General features: G+C 38.7%; 1 long non-coding RNA gene across 1 annotated transcript in view; it reads left to right on the top strand.

The window, feature by feature from the left end:
- The window catches only part of LOC122333031, a 183,067-nt gene that overhangs the window by 47,986 nt on the left and 113,336 nt on the right, over nucleotides 1-21,745 (top strand). Inside the window, exon 2 of the long non-coding RNA XR_006248576.1 lies at nucleotides 18,175-18,214. This is a non-coding gene — a long non-coding RNA (uncharacterized LOC122333031). The remainder of the gene's footprint in view (nucleotides 1-18,174; nucleotides 18,215-21,745) is intronic.

The raw sequence follows: 21,745 nt of genomic DNA on the forward strand, positions 1-21,745 counted from the left end.
TGAGCCAAGGGCCCATTAGCCAAAAGTGAACATTTCGTTATATCTAGCTATTGCATTTTATCAAAAAAAAACAAAAACAACAACAACAAAAAAAAACATCAAGGTATGCTTTAATGTCATGTTTTTCTTAGTTTTTCACCACATAAATAAATTTGGATAATACTTTACTGTTCTATTTGTTAACAATAGATATTTAGTTACCATGAAAAACAGTACTTCTAATGCAATAGGAATAACAAGATTAATAGGACTCCTGTACAATAGAAATATCCAAGCATAAAATATGTTAAACAAATAAAGAGTTATTTATTGCACAATAGCAATAAGAACCAATAAAACAACTGTTGCAAGCCTAGGCATTTTCTATAACGTGTTTGCTGTGTTGAGCAATGTTGATTTCTGAAACGTTTTTGTCAGGAGTGCTAAAACAAATCAAGTGCCAACTTCTGGACCATCAGCGCTGGTATGGACTTCTCTTTTCTAGCATCATTTATTCCCCCTGTATGTGTGTATCAAGAGAAGAGGAGTTAAATACAGAGTGAAAAAATTATTACTGTATTGTTACATTTTGGTCCCCATCCAGTTGTGTTGCATGGAAAATAGCAGAACATTCTTCACAAAGTCCCATTTTGTTTTTTACAAAAATAAAAAAAGTTTGGAACGACATGACGGTGAGAAAATCAGGATGGGATTGCCATTTTGGGGTGAACTAAAACCAAGTTCTCAAGTTTTGAAGACGTTTAATTAATGCTTAGCATGTGCAGAAGCTTCAGTGGCTTCTCAGGACCAGTGCTGTTTTTGCAGAGATTATGTGCAACATCAGAACCAGAGCCAAGCTGTCACCTTTCTTGTGCTGGCAATGTTGGAAGGATTCTTGTGATATTTCAATTTGATTCACATCCAGAAGTGAGGAAATAGATCACCCATAATGTTGCTGTTTACCAAACATTCTCGATAAACTGATATGTCACTATTTTGCATGTGAGTATACTTCAGTAGGCAAGTGTGTGTGTGTGTGTGTGTGTGTGTGCTGCTCTCTTCCTCACACTCCGTCATTCCTCTCTTCCTTTGCTCCTCTATTTGGGCAAGTTTAACCACTTCAATCATGCAAAAGGTGATAATGAGTGAGTGCACACTCCGCTACGGCAGACCACTGTGTGCAGATGGCTGCTCAAATGAAGTCAGTAAACCATCCTGACAAGCACAAACGTTGCCCATGCAAATAAAACACTCAGGGAAGTTTATAGCCCCTCGCTCTCAAATTGAATATCTCTCCTTTTGCTCTTTACAGCTCTCTTTATTTTTTTAATCTTCCTTTTCTCTAGACTTCTTATCCTGTAGAAATAACTGGCTGATTTGGGAGTTTGTTGACCTCTGTCTGAGCAGCTGGAACGGTTAGAAGCCCACGCAAAGCCGTCACATCCTTTTAGATGGCGCTTCTCGGATGCTGTCCCTGCCCTTTTGATTTCTTTCAGGTATTTTTCTGTTGGTTGTTTTACATCAGATTTGGCATGGAGATTCGCGGAGTAAGTGTTAAAACACATACATGCATGAAGGTGCTTTTGAAATTATACTATAGCGCTTTCTGAAGGGCTCTCATTTTCTGTTGAAGAGGTGGTGCTGCTGTTTATTAATTACTCTGAGTGGTCATTGCAGCGTGGTTGTGACCTGCACTTTCATAGAGGAAGCTAGTAATTATGCTGCCTCTAGGAGGTAGATTAAAGATAATGTTATTCTCCATGCATCTCTGGCTCACAGCACATTGTTCACACCTCCATTAGCATTGGGCGAAAGGTTGAAATGGCCATGCTACAGGTGTAATGCGCTTAGACCGACCCCTGTATTTGCTCAAGTGGAAGGCCAGAATTGAAGGCAACATTATAAATAATTGGGCGAGAGGATGACCTGGACCTGCGTTCAGCCCTAATAAGCCTGAAGCTGGACCATAGCACCGCATGAAATTCATCATGGGAGGACAGATGCAGATCTGAGCTGAATCACTGAGTGACTGAGAAGTCTTTTGTTGCCATTCAAACTGGCATTGATTGATGTCTCGGTTTGCACTACATCAATCGACCCTTTGCCCCCTTCTTCAGTGATATGTTTATGTCATTTGTACTTGTATATACAGACAGTTTTAAAAAGTGCATTTAAAATCTGAAATGACTCCACCTGGATCTTTTTGGAAATCTTTCAATATACTGTTAAAAATCTGCATTGTGAAAAAAAACAACAACAACACGATTTTAAGTAACATGATTAAAAGTAGGGAGAAAATCTCATTGTGAAATAAATGCTTTCTCTTTCTCTCTAATTATTGACACCCAATTATTGCAGCATTCTTTTCCCAAGATAACCACTCTGAGTTCTCTCCTGTAATGCCTGAAGAGTTTAGAATACACCTGATAAGACCATTTCTTCATACAGAATCTCTCCAGATCCTTCAGATTCACAGCTTCTTCTGTTTATTTTACCTCAATCATTTTCTATAGGGTTCAGGTCAGAGGACAGGGAAGGCCATGGCAAAAGCTTAATTTTGTGACATTTTATGTTGATTTTGATGTTTGGTTTGAGTTATTGTCTTGATGGAAGATCCAACACTTTACAAGATATCTAACAGAGGCAGTCAGGTTTAACTTTTTCTCTGTTGGTATTATATAGAACCCATGATGCCATGCATGTGAACAAGACGTCCAGGACCTCTGGCAGAAAAACACACCCACAACATTAAAGATCCATCAGTATATTTAACCATGGGCATAGGGTACTTTTTAATCCATGTTTATACTAAACCCATCTGGTGGATTTGCTGACAAAAAGCTCTCTGAACATAGAAGCCAGTGCCATTTTGAAGGTGTCATGTCTGATAACTAAAAAGCTGGAGTTGGAAGAATGAGGATAATGTTTATTGAAACCCTCTTAACCCATGCTGGTGTACTCTGCTTTTTTATGGCTTTCTGACCCCAAGACTCATCTAATCTCTGCAGTTTTCATCACCATGCATTATAGACAATATAAACCAGGGGTCATCAAACTTCTTCCTTGAGGGCTGGTGTCCTGCAGAGTTTAGCTCCATCTTACCTCAACACATCTGCATGGAAGTAAGACTTTGATTAGCTGTTTCAGGTGTGTTTGACTAGGGTTGGAGTGAAACTGTGGCCCTCTAAGACCAGACTTGGTGACCCCAGATATATACACACCTCCTCTTGCAGGCAGATATGTAACATCTTTAGTAGATTAGAACCTGCTGATTGTCTTGATTGTGGAAATGGGGATTTTTAATGATTTAGCTCTTCTCTGACAGCCACTTTCTATGCTGTGAAGCTCAACAATGTCTGCACATCAGGGCTATATATTTTTTGGTTGTGCTCCTTGTGATGATGATTAAGGTAATTTGCCCTTTGTGTTCCTCATATTTATAATGCTGTGGAACAAGACGTTATGGCTGGACAATTTCTTGCTCCTAGTAATAAAAAAAGGAAAAAGGAAATATTTTACTCATAATAATTTCTAGGGATGCCAATAATTGTGGCCAACATTCATTGGAGGAAAGATTTTTTATTTCATCAGATTTTCTGTCCACTTTGAATTGTTTTACTTGTTAGATCATGATACCTTTTTTGTTAACAATTTATTGTTAACAAATTGAAAGTAATAGCATATTTTATAACATTATGATCATTATCTAATTTTGATGATGAAGATACATTTTGTTGTTTTAATGCCCTTATTAAATACACTTATATGTTATTATGATGTTTCAGCAAGCATATATATACAGACTGCTCCTCAGCCCCTTCAGTAAAAAAAAAAAAAAAAAAAAAAAAAGCTTCAGTGGAGGTACTAAAGAGGTCTTTGAGCATATCAGTGGCTTGTGGGTAAATGGTAATACTCTTCACTAAGAAGTAAGCGGATCTGTTCTTTTAGCCGTTTAAGCTAATCATTATTGCTTGCCCTGATCCTTTCAAGCTTCATCGTGCATTTAGTTAATTTGAGAATACTCTGTGGCATCTGACTATTTTTTTTTTCTTCTATGGACCTGACCATCTTCCACCTCACTTGAAGAGAAAGTTGAACCATCTCATCAATCGATTAGCTCACATAAATCCTACATCGATACAAAAAAAACTGCAAACTGGTCTCCAATAGGCTTAAAAGGGCAACCTTTGCTGCCATCCCTCTTCCCCATTAAATCCCAGGATTACAGTACTGAGGTTTTGGTGTCTGCCACGAGACCAAATAACACTCACCTCGAGGTTACTAATGCAATTAATGTTGTGTGTGCTCAAAGGGCTTTCAGTGCAGCTACCAATAGCATGGGATTAATTAGACCTGTTCTGGAGCAGTCCTGTTAAACAGCCCTGTTTCCATGGAAGTGTTGCCACTTTCTGATAAAGCTGTATTTTTAAGGAACTGCTAATGAAGACTGATGCGAATGGTGGCAATGACTCATTTCTAATGTTTACCTGCAGGTAATATTGCCAAACGGTTTGCTCTGTCAGTTCACCTGTTTTAATTAACTTAGCACCAGTCATCTACAGTTTCTCACTTCTCAGGAAATAACACAGCTAGAATGCGGATGCATTAAAGTAAAGTGTTGAAAGCTACTCTAAAATCAATGAAACTCTGCAGGGCTCAACATAAAATAAATAGTTCACCCAAACATGGAAATTCTGTCAATGTTTGCTCACTCTTAAGCCATTCCATCCAAGTATTATTTTTTGTTCTTTTGTAAAACACTAAAGGAAATCTAAGGCAGAATGTCCTTAGGCAGCTCATACATGCAGTGGCGATTATTAAATTATGACAAGAACTAATATGACAAGAATTTTGTCCATACAACTGATGGGCTTCTTCTGAAGACACACAATATCTTTGTGTCAGGGGCAGATTAAAATTCAAGTCATTATTCAGTGAGAATGAAAATGTCTTGTATATCATCTGTAGTCTTGTTGCATTAAAAAGTATATGCAATAGGGATGCACCGAAATGAAAATTCTTAGCTGAAGGCGAACAATATGAAACACTGCACCGAAGACCATATACCGAACACGGCTTTTCACATTTTTCCCATATTTTGTTTTTTTAAATGTGCCAAAATGTGCTTTTTACTGTTTTGTCTAGCTTTTCAAATAATAATAATGATAATAAAAAAAATCTATTACAAATCAACAACTGATATTTTTCAGACACCCTTCTTGAATCAGGCAGGTATTTTTTACTGTACAAATAAATGCAGCCTCAATGAGCAGAAGAGAATTGTTTCAAAACAACAGAAAATATTACAGATCCCAATTGGATGTTTTACTTGTTATTATCATTATTATTGCCTTACTTTTCTTATTTTATTTTAAAAATGCATGAAAATGTTACAGAGCAGCTGACTAGTAACAACGTTCTAGCACAGATTTGCAGTAACCTGGCTAACAAACAGATAGGCCACGAGTTCATGCAGCGCTGTTTGAATGGCCTACATGCAACTCGTATTAGAAAACATAACGGTCTGCAGTTTATTTACTAGTCATTTACTAATTCAGTCATCACACAGTAACCGGCAACAGCCACCCTTCCTCTTCTCATCGGAGACATTAGATGCAGTGTTAAACGGTCTCTCGCTGACGGTGCTTGGAATTATTGGAGTGTTTTTCTTAGACACTTTCAAATTCTTTCACACTTCGCAATGTTTGCTGCATTTGCGTGCGCTTACACATCACATCACGTCATTGTTCGGCATAATTTATTCTGTCTTTTCGGTTATTCATACAGTCGGTGCATCCCTAATATGCAAGCATTGGCCCCAACAAAAACAAAACAAAGAAATTACTGTATATTATTTGCAACTGTCTGTATAAATGAATATAAATGTTTCACGTAATGTTAATGACTGTAATGGTAATAGCAGTTATTTAATAGTTGTTTCATTTGCAATAATCGTAGCATTTTATAAAGCAGTAATAAATGTATAACTTTATTTAACACCATACATTGGTACACACTGCTGGGAAATCGTATACGAAATTTTACCGATGTCTTAGTTTGAGGTCATTTTAACTGATGTTTACAACTATCGCAAGTGAGTCTCATTCTATCATTGCAAACTATGGGTGACGTATAGCATTTAAATAATCAGAATTTGTAACAACATAATTCAACAGACCACAGAAATCCAAAAGTTTGCAAAGCATACAGTAAAAACAGGAGCAACAAACATAAGATGCAGTGACAACGCTGTAGCAGCCAAGTGATAATTTCGTCAGCTGGCCCGAATATATCTCTAACATGGCCAACGGACCATTGAGCAGTCCTTATTGTTGAGCGCTGCTTTGTTCCAAACAGTTTTCTTACCCGTACTGTAATAAAACAATGAATCAGGCAGTGAGTAGAGAAGCGTGTGTTCCCACTGAACTCTTGCCCAAATTATCATAAAGACTTTTCTCAGGAGCCCATCTGCCTGGGCAGCCAGCTCTCAAACCAGAGATTCATTACTCCTGCTTTACAGCGGGTTAATCGTTCAGGAAATATCTGTGAAGCGTCTCGCTTTGACTCAATTAATCGCAGAGCCAGCTCTGTCAAGCAGCATTCTCATGATGCTCTAATCAGCCTTTGATCTGCATTTCTCTGTCACCGTCTCGCTCTCGCTCTCTTTCAGCGCAAGCAGACTGCGCGAGGTGTTAAGTATCCAGTTTGACAAGTTTGTGGCTCAGATATGTCTCTTTACACATTTATTAAATGATGCAGAGGCGGTGGAATCATAATAATATGAGCCATTCATCCAGCAAATGCTTTTTGGATGTGTTGTTTCAGTTTTATGCAAATGTACACAGTATGTTGTGTCTGTGTAGTGTCAGTTGTATTTGAACCACGTAATTTGCAGAAGGAGGACTTTAGAGTCAGTTACCCCCTCTAGTGGCCAGAGGGGCGAAGTGCAGATGCCACGGGGCCTGGTCAGATCTAGGACCGTATCAATAGCCTCATCAAAAGTGAGAGTGTTCACACATACAGTTTCTACAGTGTTCAGAAAATAGCGAACGGAGTATGCCAGTTATCCTTGCCAAACACAAGTTCTTTTGTTGTGCACGCGTTTAACGCGGCAGTGAGTCAATATTGTTTTGTCACTCTAATTATATTCTTTGTGGTGCAGTCCATTATATTCTTGAATATGCTGTATTGATGGAAATTTTATGCAGTATAAAAGTGAATAACAATACAAAGCAATTTTGTATTATTGACTTTGACCCCGACCCTCACAAAATCACTCTGAATTTGAAGATGTGCTTCATCTCGCGCGCGTCCTTTGCGCACACGCATTTCTCAGTGATTATAAACGGACTTAAAACATTTCTTGAATTTTCACCCGTGCTAATGTTTGTCGTTACTGGAGCTTTTTGACCTCAAACTCATGCTGTCTGGGAGGATATTCATTCTGCGCAGATCATTAACTTTGTAATCAGGCCATGTTATTTTATCACACCACGGTTGCAGCCTCTGCACTGTGTGGAGGTTGATGGGGTTCAATGTCTATTAGAAAAATGTCTATTACATGGTTCTCTTATTGGCTTTTATTGTTTAAACCAGTGTTTTCCAACCTTTTGTCTTATTTATCCTCAGCCTCATCAGTAAGGCTAAAGTACACTATAATTGAGAGCAAACCGACAATGTGTTCTTTTAATTAATTCATATTGGATAATGGATGTCATTTAGAATGATCATAACACACAATGCCATTAAAATGGACATAAGCGGTTTATATTGGTGCAAAACAGAATCACTTTCTCGAAAATGAAGTACCTTGAATAACGAGAAGTTTTTTTTTTTAGAATTTATGTTAGAGTGATTTATTTTGTTATGAATTACTGCATATATCGGCATATTACTGATAGTGAGAAGTTAACAAAACGCTTAAACATATAATTTTTCTATTTCTTTAAAAAGATGACTGTTAATCAAAATATCATTTTAATTAGGTTTTTTTTCCAAATATAATTTGCTTTTAACTAGCTACTATGCTGCATAAATTAGATTTATAAAATAAATAGATTTTAAGATTATATTGCGTATTAAAAGGTACTTTTGTGTTAAATGTCATTCGTTCATATTTTTCCAAGTTAAATCAATTAGATCAAATAACCAGTGGAATGCATTTAGCTTTTCTGCTTCATTAATCAATTTTATGTTAAATTCATTAGTAAAATAGGCTCTTAAGTTTCCAGTGACTATAAGAACATTACAATTTATGCTTAAAGATAATTAGACATTGCATACTGTAGATTTAGGTTTTAAAGTGTTTTTCATCAAGGCTGTTTTTTTTCTAATGAATTTAATTTGAAAAAATGGATTTTGTCACTTCATGAAAAGAATGCCTGCTGCATTCTTTCTCCTCCATTGCCCTCTTCCTCTCCTTGAAATTCTCCCGTCTTTCACACACACACTCACACACTGTGGCTTGTCTTTAAGCCAGTAGGCCCTCTCTGCTCGTGCCCCATGGGATAAGGGAAGGCACGGATAATGGTGTCCACAGATGCAGTTCGGGTTTTGACAGGAGTTGGCTTGGAGTGTCCCGGCTCTCCTGTGGGGGAGACCATAAAGCAAGTGACCGATATCTGCCTGACACCTGAGCTCGGACCCCCGTGAAACATGGCTCACACAAGACTTCCTATGAATTGTACTTAAGGCATTCGTTCACGGATGCTTCATTACCCCTCAGCCCTCGGTGTCAGCCGGCCTGACAGTAGTGTGTGAGGACGAGAACACTGGACTAATCTCAGGGGTCGAGAACAATGTGTGTGAGCGTCTCTCAAATGCACAAACTCATACAGATACAGTTTAGAGTTGTGTACAGAAATGGCCTATTGACATTTGAGTGCATAAAATGTTCTACCATTCTCATGTTATGTGCAAATACAGATGGGTTTGCAATCCGTGCAGATGCGTGTGGGGACAGAGTGTACATACCCTATCTTTTTCTCTCCTTTGTCTTTTTAGCTCCTACCTGACACACACTCTTTCTGCCACCTGATGTGTTCACTGTGTGTGTAGTCAGAGGTCACTCTCTAGCTACAGGCTTGCATTTAGCCTCGTTGCAGGCTGCTAATGAGCTTCCGTGCTCACGGAGAGACTGGCATCAGCTGATATAGCTGCTCTCCGACCACTGTATATTCAGAAAGCATCATGGTCATTGTTTGGGCATTGCTCTGCACAGACATTCCTTGTGCAGCTAAAATGTTCTGTGTGACACAAAAGACAAGGGAATGAATCAGCATTTCAATAGCCCTTAATGTGACCATGGCATTTGTGATGATTGCCTCTCTCTCTCTGTCTATGTGTGTGTGTGTGTGTTTCTTTTTGCCCCAATCACAGAGTAATTGTAGACCAGTGAAAGTGGCGTTCAGTGATCATCAAATGCAGGACACTCAAAAATGACTTGAATGATTGAGAGAGATTGAAAACATGCATAATTCATGTGGAATCACTTTAGGTGGTCAGTTAGTGCAGATTTACATATTGAGACATTTTAAAGTTTGGAAATTCAGTATCAGCAGTCATGTTATTGGCAGCCTTTTATATTTCTGTAATAAATAAATATGCTTCCTTTCACTATAATCCTAAATGTGTCACAGTTTTAAAAATATGTATTTATAACAGCAAAACTGTTTTCGACATTGCTAAAAAATGAAATGTTTCTAACGCACAAAACCAACATATAAAAATTATTTCTGAAGGTTATTTGACACTAGTTTTTTTTACACTTTACACTTTAAAATTGAGTCTTTACTGGTGACCTTTTATGTACATTATTTGACACAATCTGTACTGACAAAAGTTCTATATAAATAAAAGTGACTTCACTACAGAAAATTCAGCTTTTCAATTCACATTCACATAATAAAGAGGGTTTTTTTTTTTCATTTTCAGTAATATTAATTTATTAAAGATCCAAAATAAATGAATCCAGAAAACCCCAAACAAACTTAAACTATGATTACACTGCAGCGAAGTACAGTTATCAGTCCTGTTTTACAGTACTAACAATAGTTTAATTAGATACCGATTGGTTATAAATGAGAATGCAACTGCATTCTATAATCAAACGGGATTCTCTTAGATTTTAGGACACACATCCACATTTTTAAAGGTGTTTATTACTGTGAATTCTTGGTTTTGTTTTGTTGAAAGCCCTGTGTGTCGTATATCATACGGTGTATGTGTTGTGTGTTTTCCAGTTGTCTTTCCTCTAGATCAGCTTCCATCAGTTTTGTGGTCTGGCTGCGACCCAAATGCTGCACTGTTGCATTCGCTTAAATATAAACACATGGAAAGCCTCTGTCAGATTTGATTTATGAACTTCACTTGGACTCATTTACTAAATTGTGACAAGACTTTCCGGTGTTATGAAACTTGGTATATTTGTCAGTTCCCCAAACACTTACAGTAGATATCTAAAACTCAAATTAGATATAAATGCGACTTAAATGATGGGTGCAATCTCAGAAATGTTAAACCTGTTCGCACTTTGATGTCACAAGACCCATGCTCGGCGTGGGAGTTACATACCTCGAGGTGCGAATTGATGCGAAACTGCCACTGCAAAGATGTTATGACAGCATTATAAGTAGCTGATAGATGGTGTTAGAGACCTTCCTCCCCCGCACAGGAATGGCTGTTCCCATGCGATAAAGTTGAACAGGTTATCTTCTCGGTCCAAAATATGTACGTTTAACACTCAAGTACCTCCCTGTACATCTTCACACTCAGTAGAACACCAATGTAGCCATCTATTGGCGATAGTTCTCCATTAGACGGCTGGCCTTGACACTGATGCCTGTGGCTAACAGCAGTATTTACTCTATTCCCAATCCATCATAAGACAGAAATGGGCAAGCGTCGCTATGATGTTTGTAATTTCCACCGCTCTCCCAATGATCAAACCCATTGTATGGCCCATTCCATCACGAGGTACATATAGCCATACACGCCAGCCACTAGCTTTTTTTTTTTTTATTTTTATCGCTGATAATGGACTCGTGAGCTGGATAAAGAGAGCGAGAAAGAGAGAAAAGATCATTTTGCCAGACCTGAAGCGCAACGCAAGCTCGAGGCTGCCCAAATTCAATAAAGAAACAATCAAGCACGGTAACACGGCATAATGGCTTTTTAAAAAAGATAAATGTTTAGTAAATGACTCTTTTATGTCCAGGAGGGAAGGTAGAGAATGGCTTTCTGCATTAGGTGAAGAAATGCAGCCTCCTGACCCAGCTGATGCTTTCTGATTACCAGCCAAATTGCAGGAGAAACCCCCTTTGTCTCGCAGGTAGCCAGGACCATTCTTTACCCTCCTCCTCATTTCCTGTGTGTGAAACTGTGTGGAAGAGAGAGAGTGGGGCCGAGTGAAAGGTAGGAGATGCAAGATAAAATGTGCGTCTGCATGGGAACACCCTTTGCAGTCTTGCTGAGGTGTATTTATCTCCCTTATCTTACTGCCAGCATCACGGCTGCCATTAGAGCAGTTTGATGTGGAGGAAGAATCACGGCCAGATATTGAGCCAGACAGCAGCGAAGAACAGATAATGCTCCCTCATCACCCAGATGTAGCATATGATGACTCTGATCTTCATGTAAAACACATTCAGATGCGAGAATAAACAGAACCACCCTCGAGCTGTTAGCTTTTTTTTCCTGACAGCGCAGAGGTCCACGCGTAAGGCGGTGTAACGTATTTGCATTAGTCTGTTTGTGTATCCACAACCGTGTCATAAATCACAACCTCTTCTCTCCGCCCAGTCCTCTGCCATGAAATATTCATTGTCCAGTTTAGCAGAGACACCGCTTTTCAGTGCCGCTTAATTCCGTCATCTGTGGAGCCCAGGTTATTAGTACACACTTCTCTGAGTATTAATAATGTATGAGGTATTTTCTATAAATCAGCGTGGAAGACAGTGCGGTGTGGAGTCGTAAGTGCTGGAGGATTAGTGATTGTGTTCGTTACGCACAGATTTAAGATTTCGGAAGAAAAAGTCTTTGAGGTTTGCTTTGGTGTAGGCATATGAGTCTGAAGTTTTTGTTGAGTTAGCATGCTGGCTGTTTAGAGAATGATTTAGAAAACATTCGTAATCTGCAGACGCGTGCAATATGTGGACCTGTGTGCCCCGACGCTCTATGGATGGCATCCAGACTGGCATCTGGTCTAAACAGATTGTTCTTCATTTGGAGGCACAACTAAAAGACTTACTCGGTAATACATCTGCAGCGTTTTTAAATCAAACCGAGTTTATTTCAGCCACTTCAGGTGTTTCCCTGCAGTACGTTTCAGGAATGTTTTATTCAAGTCAAATGCGGCTACACGTTCATGTCGAATTGATCTGTGAATTAATTACAGCGCTTGCAAGCTGGCACTGTATTGATATTCTTCACATATTTCGATTTAGGGTTGTTCTAAACACTTAACCCTAAATCAGCTTCTGCTGTTTTTTAAGTACAGACTCAAGTTTTGTTCTGTTGATAACTTTAGCTTGAGGTGTGTGCATATATACAATACTTTAAACATTTTGCAATGCTTTTTTAAGGACCTGTTCTCACTATTAAGAAGTTGCATATTAGCACATCGGTTTATTAGTACAAGCACATATTAACACCTTATTCTGCATGAGCATAGAAAATAGATACTAGTTAGTTCCTGTTAGCTCAGGTCCATTAAATATTAATTTAATGTTGTTATTATTACACTACCACTTCATTTTTTTATTTTATCTACTTTTTGGAAAAATCTTGCCCATCTAACACTTGCACTCTCTATTACATTTCTGTTTTATTCTCTCTCTCTCTCTCTCTCTCTCTCTCTCTCTATATATATATATATATATATATATATATATATATATATATATATATATATAACCTTAACCCTCTAACATTAGCATTCTCTATTATATCTGCTTTTTTCTTTTTATTTATTTAAAAAATGACCCTCTGACACTAGTGTTCTCACACGTTCTATTTTATTTTTAAAAAAATAATCCTCTATAACGTTTTCTATTAAATTTCTGTTCTTTCAGCTTGTTTTCTTTTTATTTATTAAAAACTACCCTCTAAGACTAGCGTACTCTGTTCACTTTCTAGTGTATGCTTCTTTTTTTTTTTTTTTTTTGCATTTATTTACTATTAACAAAAAAATGTAAAGGACTTGCTCCATCTAGCTCTTACATATAATTGATTTGGTTGAAGTTGCTTAGGATAAAAGTGTCTGCTAAATTATTAAATGCAAATGCAACTTTTAATTAGAATTTTGTATTAGCAAATTCCGAAGTTAATATAAATTTTTTAGATTAATAAATGCTTTAGAAATATGTTCCATTTTTAGTTAACTAATGACAACAGATCGGTCTTAGTGTAATGCTTTACCTTTTCTGCTTATTTGACTGCCGGGTAAATACTGTTTGATTTTATAGCACAGTTTGCAGCTCTGTGGTTTATAAGCAGATAGTTTTCCTTGTTTCGACAAATAAAGCATAATGCAAATTCAATCAAGCAACGAGCAATAAATTGAGTTAAGTTTGAAGTATCACAATTCGAGTCAGGTTCACGGTTTCCTGCTACTCTGTGGACACAGACAGCAGAAGTCCCTTAAACACTGATTACACTGAGCAGATAGAGCCTAGAACAAACACGACTCCCACAGGATGGGCTCATCACATCCTTACACAGCGGCCAGTTATCTCAAGGGTAATCAAGAACAAGAAAGAACGTGTGTCCGCACATCATCCCTCTCATCTGGTGCATTGTCAGACAGAACACGGCTGGGTCGAGCCATCATTACAGCACAGCGTTGTGACAGCCCATTTTATTACGCTGCACTGAAATCGTTTTACTGATGTTATCAGCCTGGCGAGTACATGATCCTTCTATAGATTTTGGCGAAAAGACAAAATGGTTTTATTTAGCGCTTTTGCATTGGCCTCTCGGTCCTTGTTTCTTTGTGTGGTTCTTTGTCACCACGTAACTGGCTGTAATTAGAGAAAAGGGCATCCAAATTCATAAACTTCTCTTTCATAGAGGCAAAGAAAAGGTTAAACTTTGTGGGGGTATTTGATTCTGGATGAGAAAAGTGGTACAAAAGAGTCTGCAATCTGACATTAATTACTCTGCCAATCTGGGGCGATGCGGGGGGTGTCAATCACGGGCAGGTGTGCAATAATTCTGCAGCTGAATCACACACCCACAAGCTCTTCAGCCGAGTTTGTTGTTCTGAAAGTAAACTGAAGGCTTCCCGTCAGCGTAAAGGGAGTTCAGAGACCCTCTCGAACCGTTCTGGAGATTCTTCTATAATTCCATGAGTTTGTATAATTACAATTACAGTTGGATAAAGATAGCCAAGTGGAGCTGGCAAAATGTACATTTTTTTGTTGTTGTTGTGAATCAAAGCTAATTGTACTTTTGCTGTTTTAGAGGTAGGCGGTTTAACCAAAAAAAATTATCACAGTATAAGTAATTTTAGACCGTGGTAATGGTTAATTTTTCTTGGAACCTCAAGTAAGATTAGTTTTTCTTTTTGTTTGTTTGTTTGTTTGTTTATTTTTAATCTGAAATCATATTAAATCGCAGTCTTATTTGAGTTTTTGTAAGTTTATTTATTTCTTTTAACTTTATACACACACACACACACACACACACACACACACACACACACACACACACACACACACACACACAATATTCATAACAAATTAATGCTGCAGCCCCTGAGTTTATAATAAAATAAGCTTGGGATGCGCAATTAATCAACTAAACTAAACTAAACTAAAATCATGATATGGCTTAGTGCAATTATTAAATCACAAAGGCTGCAATGTAATTAAATAAATATATGTGTTGTGTGTTCTAGAGTAAAGCGTGGCTCTGTGTTTTCCTACGTGAACAGCTTATTATCCGACGGTGTTTACAGTGTCTCAGAGCGACTCAATACACAGTCAATTCTGCTCATACAAACTTCATCTCTGCATCTGCTCTGAGTTTGCATTGCTTTCCATTCTTGTAATAAGAAGCAAGGAGCTTTACGAAAGTAGAGTTTCAAATTTCCTAGAGTTAGATCATGAAAGCTTATGAAATAAAAACTTGGTGAAATTATGACAGCCATACATTTCAGAAAATGTAATTATACAGTTTTTCTCAAATACTTTTCATTGTTTTGTTTTTTTTATTTTTAATACTTTTAGATTATTATTATTATTTTTATTATTGTATAGTTATATTGATATATAATCCCTTTTGGCATAGACATATTTTGGCTATATTGTGCAGGGTTATAAACAGGCACCGCAGTCCTGAATCACAGTTTAAATTGCAATCATAATATTCACCAGAAAATTGGCAATCGATTTTATATTCTGTTTACACTCAACAAGAGGTCTGGCCGTTGACACTAATGCTACAGATGCTGTAAAGACACAGATGCACTTTACAACTTTTAAAACTGAGGGTTGTTTTAAGTGTTACAGGGCTCTGTTTTTGGCAGCTCTCGAGTCCCTTGTGTGCAGTTCGGTCCAGTTTACGACTGCTCTCACCAGAATGTGAAGTTCAAGCTGTCAGTGTATTGTTAACCATTACTGAGTATAGATTCGTGGAGGACCTTAGATATTCTCCTTTTCTCAAGGAGTAGGTCGGCCCTTTGTTGTGCCCTATAATAGGCATACCACTGACTGTCCCCAACATAAGTTTCTATCTTGAAAGTTTAGAGTAGGCCAGCTACTTTTCTCTGCAGTGTTTCCTCTGTTTGTTATCTACCCATTGGTTTGGAACGGAGCTCTGCCTCCTCTGGGCCTACAGTCGCTCACCTACAGCTCTGAGCCCTGGCTTGAGCCAGCTCCCTGCAGCCTGATCCACGGATGAGGTGGATGGGGCGAGTCCTCATTGTTAACCCAAAGTTTGAGTGAGAGCTCTGGCGGGAGGGGTGATTCACTCTTCCCCCTGGTGGGTCCTCAAAACTAAGGAAGCCTCCAGTGCGGGTTATGTGCCAAGCAAGGCATGAAGAAGCTTCGGGAAGGGGTCTGTTTGAGTTAGGGCAGCTTTGGTCTCTGCAGAATTCAAAGTGGAGTTCCTGGCGCCTCCCCGGTCCCTTAACAGTCCAGCTCGAGCTGTCAACCCGCTCCCTGTGCTGGAGATCTCTGGAGATACGCCTTCACCTCGCCGAAGAACTCCCCCTTCCCCCCCTTCCTGTCACCTCTCTCCTCATCAGCGCTCTCTTTCTCTTTCGCTCACCTGCTCCGCTGTGTCTGAGACATTGCTTAACCTTCACCTGAGGTTCTCACGGCTGGCTGGCTTCTTGCCTCCCTGCTGCGTCCCCGCTGAGGCCTAATTCATTTTTGTCTCAATGTTTTCTGTCACAAAAGCGCAGTTTAAACTCCAATAAAAAGAACATTTGCTATTAGAGAACTTTTGCCTCAATCATGGTGGCACTGTACGCAAGAGAACAGGTGACACTCTTTCTTTTTTCTTTTAGCTGTTCTGCAGGCAGGAACTTTTTTTTATTTGCTCTGGCATGCTTATTATTTGTTATCGTCAGTTCATTCTTCACAGCGTTCTCTTTTGTAAAAGTGTTTGAACAGTGATTGCGTGGGCTACTAGTGAAATAGTTCTATTTAATTTAATACACAATTTCACATTATACTATGTATTCAGAGCATAACATTTTGAGTCAAACACTGAACTGAATAATGTGCGTTAATTTCAGTGTTACAAAGAACATTGTATTCTTTAGTGGAAACACAGAAATCTGACCTTTTGGTCAAATGTGTTAACATGGTCAGTGAGTTTTTTTAAATGCACAGTGTTACCCTTATTATGCTTAATAAGCCAACAGTGGGGAAGGACATGTGGACTCCTTAAACTGTTATGCAAATGGATGTTTAGGTTTTAACGTCAAGAGCAGAGAAAAAGCTGTTGATTTAAAATCTCGTTCTTGCATCTCTAAGCTCTATAAGCTCACTCTCTCAGCAATTCTTTATATTGTTGCAGTTACTTTTAACTTGATTCATGTAAATATATAGGCCTGTTAGGTATTATTAATATTAGAATTTTGTTTATTGTTATTTCCGTTTGATCAGTAAATATACATACACACACACACACACATATATATGTATATATATATATGTCTATATGTCTATATACATTTATTTAAAAAAACTTTAAGTACTTTTATTTACTTTTAATTTCATAGTTTAAATGTAATTATTATTAATTATCATTTATTATTATTATTATTATTATTCAGATGAAACTGCACTGTGTGTATTCTCATTCCACTTCTGGCTTTTTTACTTATACTTATACTTTTTTACTTTTACTTTTTACTTTTTTTACTTAATATACGCCGAATTTCAAAAAGTCTGTTTTGTCCTCAAAATGAATTGTCACCTTAGTGAATACGATATGCGAACATCCCAAATTCTCAATTTCACTTTATTCTATAAGGTCAAGCCACTTTTTTTCATACGCACAAGCAATTTACCTTGATTATCTGCAGCACTTTTGACATTCCACCTTGAAGTCAAATAGTTTGACCCTTAATTTCCCTTGCTTTCATGATCCAACCACTCATTCTTTAGCAGCATTTCCATGAGCTCTGAGTGTAATTCCTCTCTCCTGTGTTTGTGTTGTCCTCACCTCCAGAGAGGGCACCTGGCAGGCTTCCCTCTTAGCCCAAAGGTGAGGAGGTTCTCTCCACTTTTCGGCAGGGTGAGAGGGAGTCCAGGCCCAGTAGATGGGGCTGAAGAGCCACTCCTGACAGAAATAAGTGCCCCATTCACAGCCATTTGATCCTCAAGCAGGCCCGATATGTGCAATTAGACTACTAATGATAAGCAGCACTTTAGCTCACATTTTGCATATAAATTACACATTTGCGTGAAATAGCTTCTTATATTCTTAATTGATAGAATATGAATTGTGTTCAGTGTCCTTTGGATACAAGAGAAAGCGGTCCGGTGTTTAGACCGAGGCATCAGCCTTCAGAGCACGCTTTCTGAGGAGTCAAATGCAGACATTAAACATCTCTCACTCTTTTGCAGTGCGTGTGTGATTTCGTGTCTCTGTGTGATGAAACTAAAGTTGCAGAGCTGTATTTGAACGTTGATATACAAGTCTTTGAATATCCGTTTAATTTCTCTCTCTTTCTGTTCGTAGGCCTCTGCATCTTCGTCCTGAAGCATGACTATTCGTGCATGTAAGTGACTTCCTTTGTTTATTCTTTAAGTACAGCAGTGGTACAAAAACACATTAAGATAATGACATTTATTGAAATGATTTTAGTCAAGGAATAATTAATTTATATTAAACTGTATATTAGACTATGTTGCAAAAAAGGCATTAATCTGTTGATGCAGCTACATTGGTTACATCATTTTTTTCTCTTTTTTTTTTTTTTTTTAAATAGAATTTATTGTTTCATATTGACACTGATTATCTCCCACTTTGAGAGAATTGCATCAGCCTAATAAAATGTAAAATTTAATTCCATTACTAGACGGGTAGCCAGTGGCTAGTTTCTAAACAGCGAGAAAAGATATGAAAGCTGCCAAAAGTGCTTCTGCATGGTACTGTCAATCACCAGCTGATGTGCACACACACACACACACACATATATATCTACCCCCCACACATCCTTGCACCTTCTACATGCAGTGTGGAGTTGTCTCTCTATTTTAGATGTATTGGGACCACCCTAGTCTGGCCTCTCTCTGTCTACCTGCACGCCCATCGATTGACTGATGACCCCTCACATCAACTCATTGTACGCTTCCACCCTCTAGCAAAGCCCTGTGAATTCACTATTCTCCCTTTGTCATGCCCCTCACACACACACACACACACACACACACTCCCTCTCTCTTTTTCTTGCGCATGCAGACTCATGAACACACTCTTTCTGCCTCTCATCTCACCCCCACACCCACCCCACCCCCTCTTGTTTTTCTTGGATCCTACTGTTCGCTTTGGTGTAACTGTGCATCTGCACCATGCTGCTTTCCCACAGTTGCTCCACACTGGAGGCCTCCACTTTACCCAGGAGAACTCTCTCTGACTGGCCCAACTCTGAATGCTGGCTATTATACCACATAAGCACAAAATAAGGCTTTGGAGGAGGGTGGGGAGGCGCGTATGCATGCATGCATGCTTATGTGCGTGTGTGAATGTCAGGGTCAAAGAAACTAACCCAGGGTGGATGGATTAAAATTTAGCCAATGCAGAGGAGTTTGTTTGCACATTTGAAAAGAGCATGTAATTGATGCTATCAGTTGACACTAAGCTTTTAGTATCAGTTAGCAACCACAAAGGCCTGTGTTGCTCAGACAGACACTACATACAGTTGCGAGAGAATCAGTGGATTACAAAATGTGTAGTTTAGTGGTTTATACAATGTTTTTTTATTTTCTATTTCAAAAAATACTCAAATATTTTTTTCGAAAGGATAGATTTGCACAAGTTTGAGGATTACGGTTGCTGTAAGGAAGCAGTGAAGGTATGTCTGATGAAAATAAAAAATAGTAATATTAAGTAGGTTGTTTATTACCTTTACTGTGTTGTACAAATACATTTTTTTTTCATGTAAAATTTCCTATCCTGTTGTATTATTGATGGCGTTTATTTACTTGTAATATTTATTCATAATAACACCACCACAATTACATTCTGTAAAAACCTAAAAATCCAGGTTTTTCATTTTGCTCTTTGTCTCAGATAGATCATCACTGTCGATGTAAGTTGTTTGAAATATAGGAGTCATTACACGATTATAAATTCTTCAGCAGTCTTGCCGGCAATTTTAATAAAACACTGTATATGTAATTTGGGGAATTGAAATCTTGTTAAAATGAGATCTTTAATTTCATTATCTGTCTAATATAAGGCTTATGGACGTATTCTTGATTGTCTATAAATGAAACACTAAAATATTAATTTCATTTAACTTTGCCTAATTCTCTGAAGCACCATCCACATTACTGTTACTGAAGGAGTATGAAATTTACACCAGCGCTGCTCTTTCTAATCTAAAAATTGACAAAGAAAAACCAATTACTCTTAATTCCCTTTAAACAACTTTAGGCAACAATTAGAGTTGCTCCATTTGAGAGAGTCCAAAGAAGACAACGCAAGAGGAAAATACCCTTCCCTGTCAGATTAATTGCCACTTGATTATTACTAGTTGTGAGTGGACGTGAAGGTTGAGTAGCTTACTATGAATGTTTTTAATTAAAATGGATTTACTTTGATTTAAATTAAGTATAATACCTTGTTCAGTTGCTTATCATCTTTTACAGGCCTTTGGAGAAATTATGCATGTATTAAGGGAGTTTTTTTCCTTTTTAAATCCTTGATCACCAGTGTTAGAAAGTGAAAGTTTTAAAGAATTACTGCATCATTCATATCCTATACATACCTTATCGATGACTTTCCCAGTTTTAGCAGGTAAATCTGCTTTTCTGTCCTCTTCTTTGTCCTCTCAGACCTACATCTTGCTTTCCCTTTATGCTGTTTTCCATGAGAAAGAGGCCTTTGAATATCAGCGCGTTCAAAGACGCTGCACCGGTCGATCCACTCAAAGTTGTTTCGGCCATCTAGCGTCAGGCTAATGGAGAGAGAAGGCTTTTGTGCGGGCGTGAGCCGCAGCACGATGCCTAATGCCCGCGACACTCTCCAATCCTTCTAACTGCCCTTCTGCTCTGCGAAGATAAGGCCAGAGTGGAGTGAGTACACCTGCAGTCTTTACGGCCAGCCACGGCTGATGCTATCGTCCAGAGAATATTTACTTCTGGCTGTGTAATATGAACGGATGCTCAGTGGGTGAGCGCTTCTCCTGACGGCATGCCACAATGTCTCTCAGGCCAAACCTTGTCATGTCTGCACTTACTGCTATGCTGCAGCTTTAATGATAGCACTTTTTGCCAAACCCAGTTGCGAGATTGCGTTAAAGATGTTTCACACTGCCGCTGCCATAGATAGCGCTTGGCCTTTTTGGTCCCATCGGGGTGCCACAGCTAAGCGATCATCCACCTACCAGTCGTGTGCTGGTACGCTGGCCTAACGTACGTAACTCCACTGCCACTTCTCATTATTGGCTAACTGTACTAGCTTCTGGAGCAGGCATTGTTGTCTATATGTGCGAAACTAGAGCAAATATGGCTTGACTGAGTTTTTTGTTTCAGTGCCATCTCCTAGTTGGACCGCAGTTGATTTAAGCTACACAGATCCCAGAGTGTCTACAACTCTTCTATTCCCTTTCAAGCCACTGTCAGGCAGGCAGCAGTGAACGCTGTATCCCTCTAACCCAATTACAGATCTGAGCGCAGCTGGGCGGCTCAGCGTGTGGCGCTCGCACGTTCTGTGCTACACGGCCCTCGGTATACAGAACCCCACTGTTGCTGAATAATCAGAACCCTCTGTCCTCGATCCTTCCACTGATCATGTGAGGTCAAGCGTGATGCAAGATGGTGCGCGAGACAGATGTCAAGCGAGACATTCATTGTGTCAGAAGAGCGATGCATGTACTGTATGTAATGCATGCAGCTGATTGCTCGCCGCATCCGTCCCGGAATGGGTTACGTGTGAAACAATGGAACGATTCTCAAGCAGACATAAATTACGAGAGCCAAATGCAGATGGTTTTTGGGTTTCCATCACTTTATTGCTGCTAAACAATCGAGACGAGAGGAGATGAAGAGGCAGGCGGTGGTATAATGGCTGTGGATGGGGAGAT

Source organism: Puntigrus tetrazona, chromosome 1, assembly GCF_018831695.1.
Source record: "Puntigrus tetrazona isolate hp1 chromosome 1, ASM1883169v1, whole genome shotgun sequence".
Lineage (NCBI taxonomy): Eukaryota > Metazoa > Chordata > Actinopteri > Cypriniformes > Cyprinidae > Puntigrus > Puntigrus tetrazona.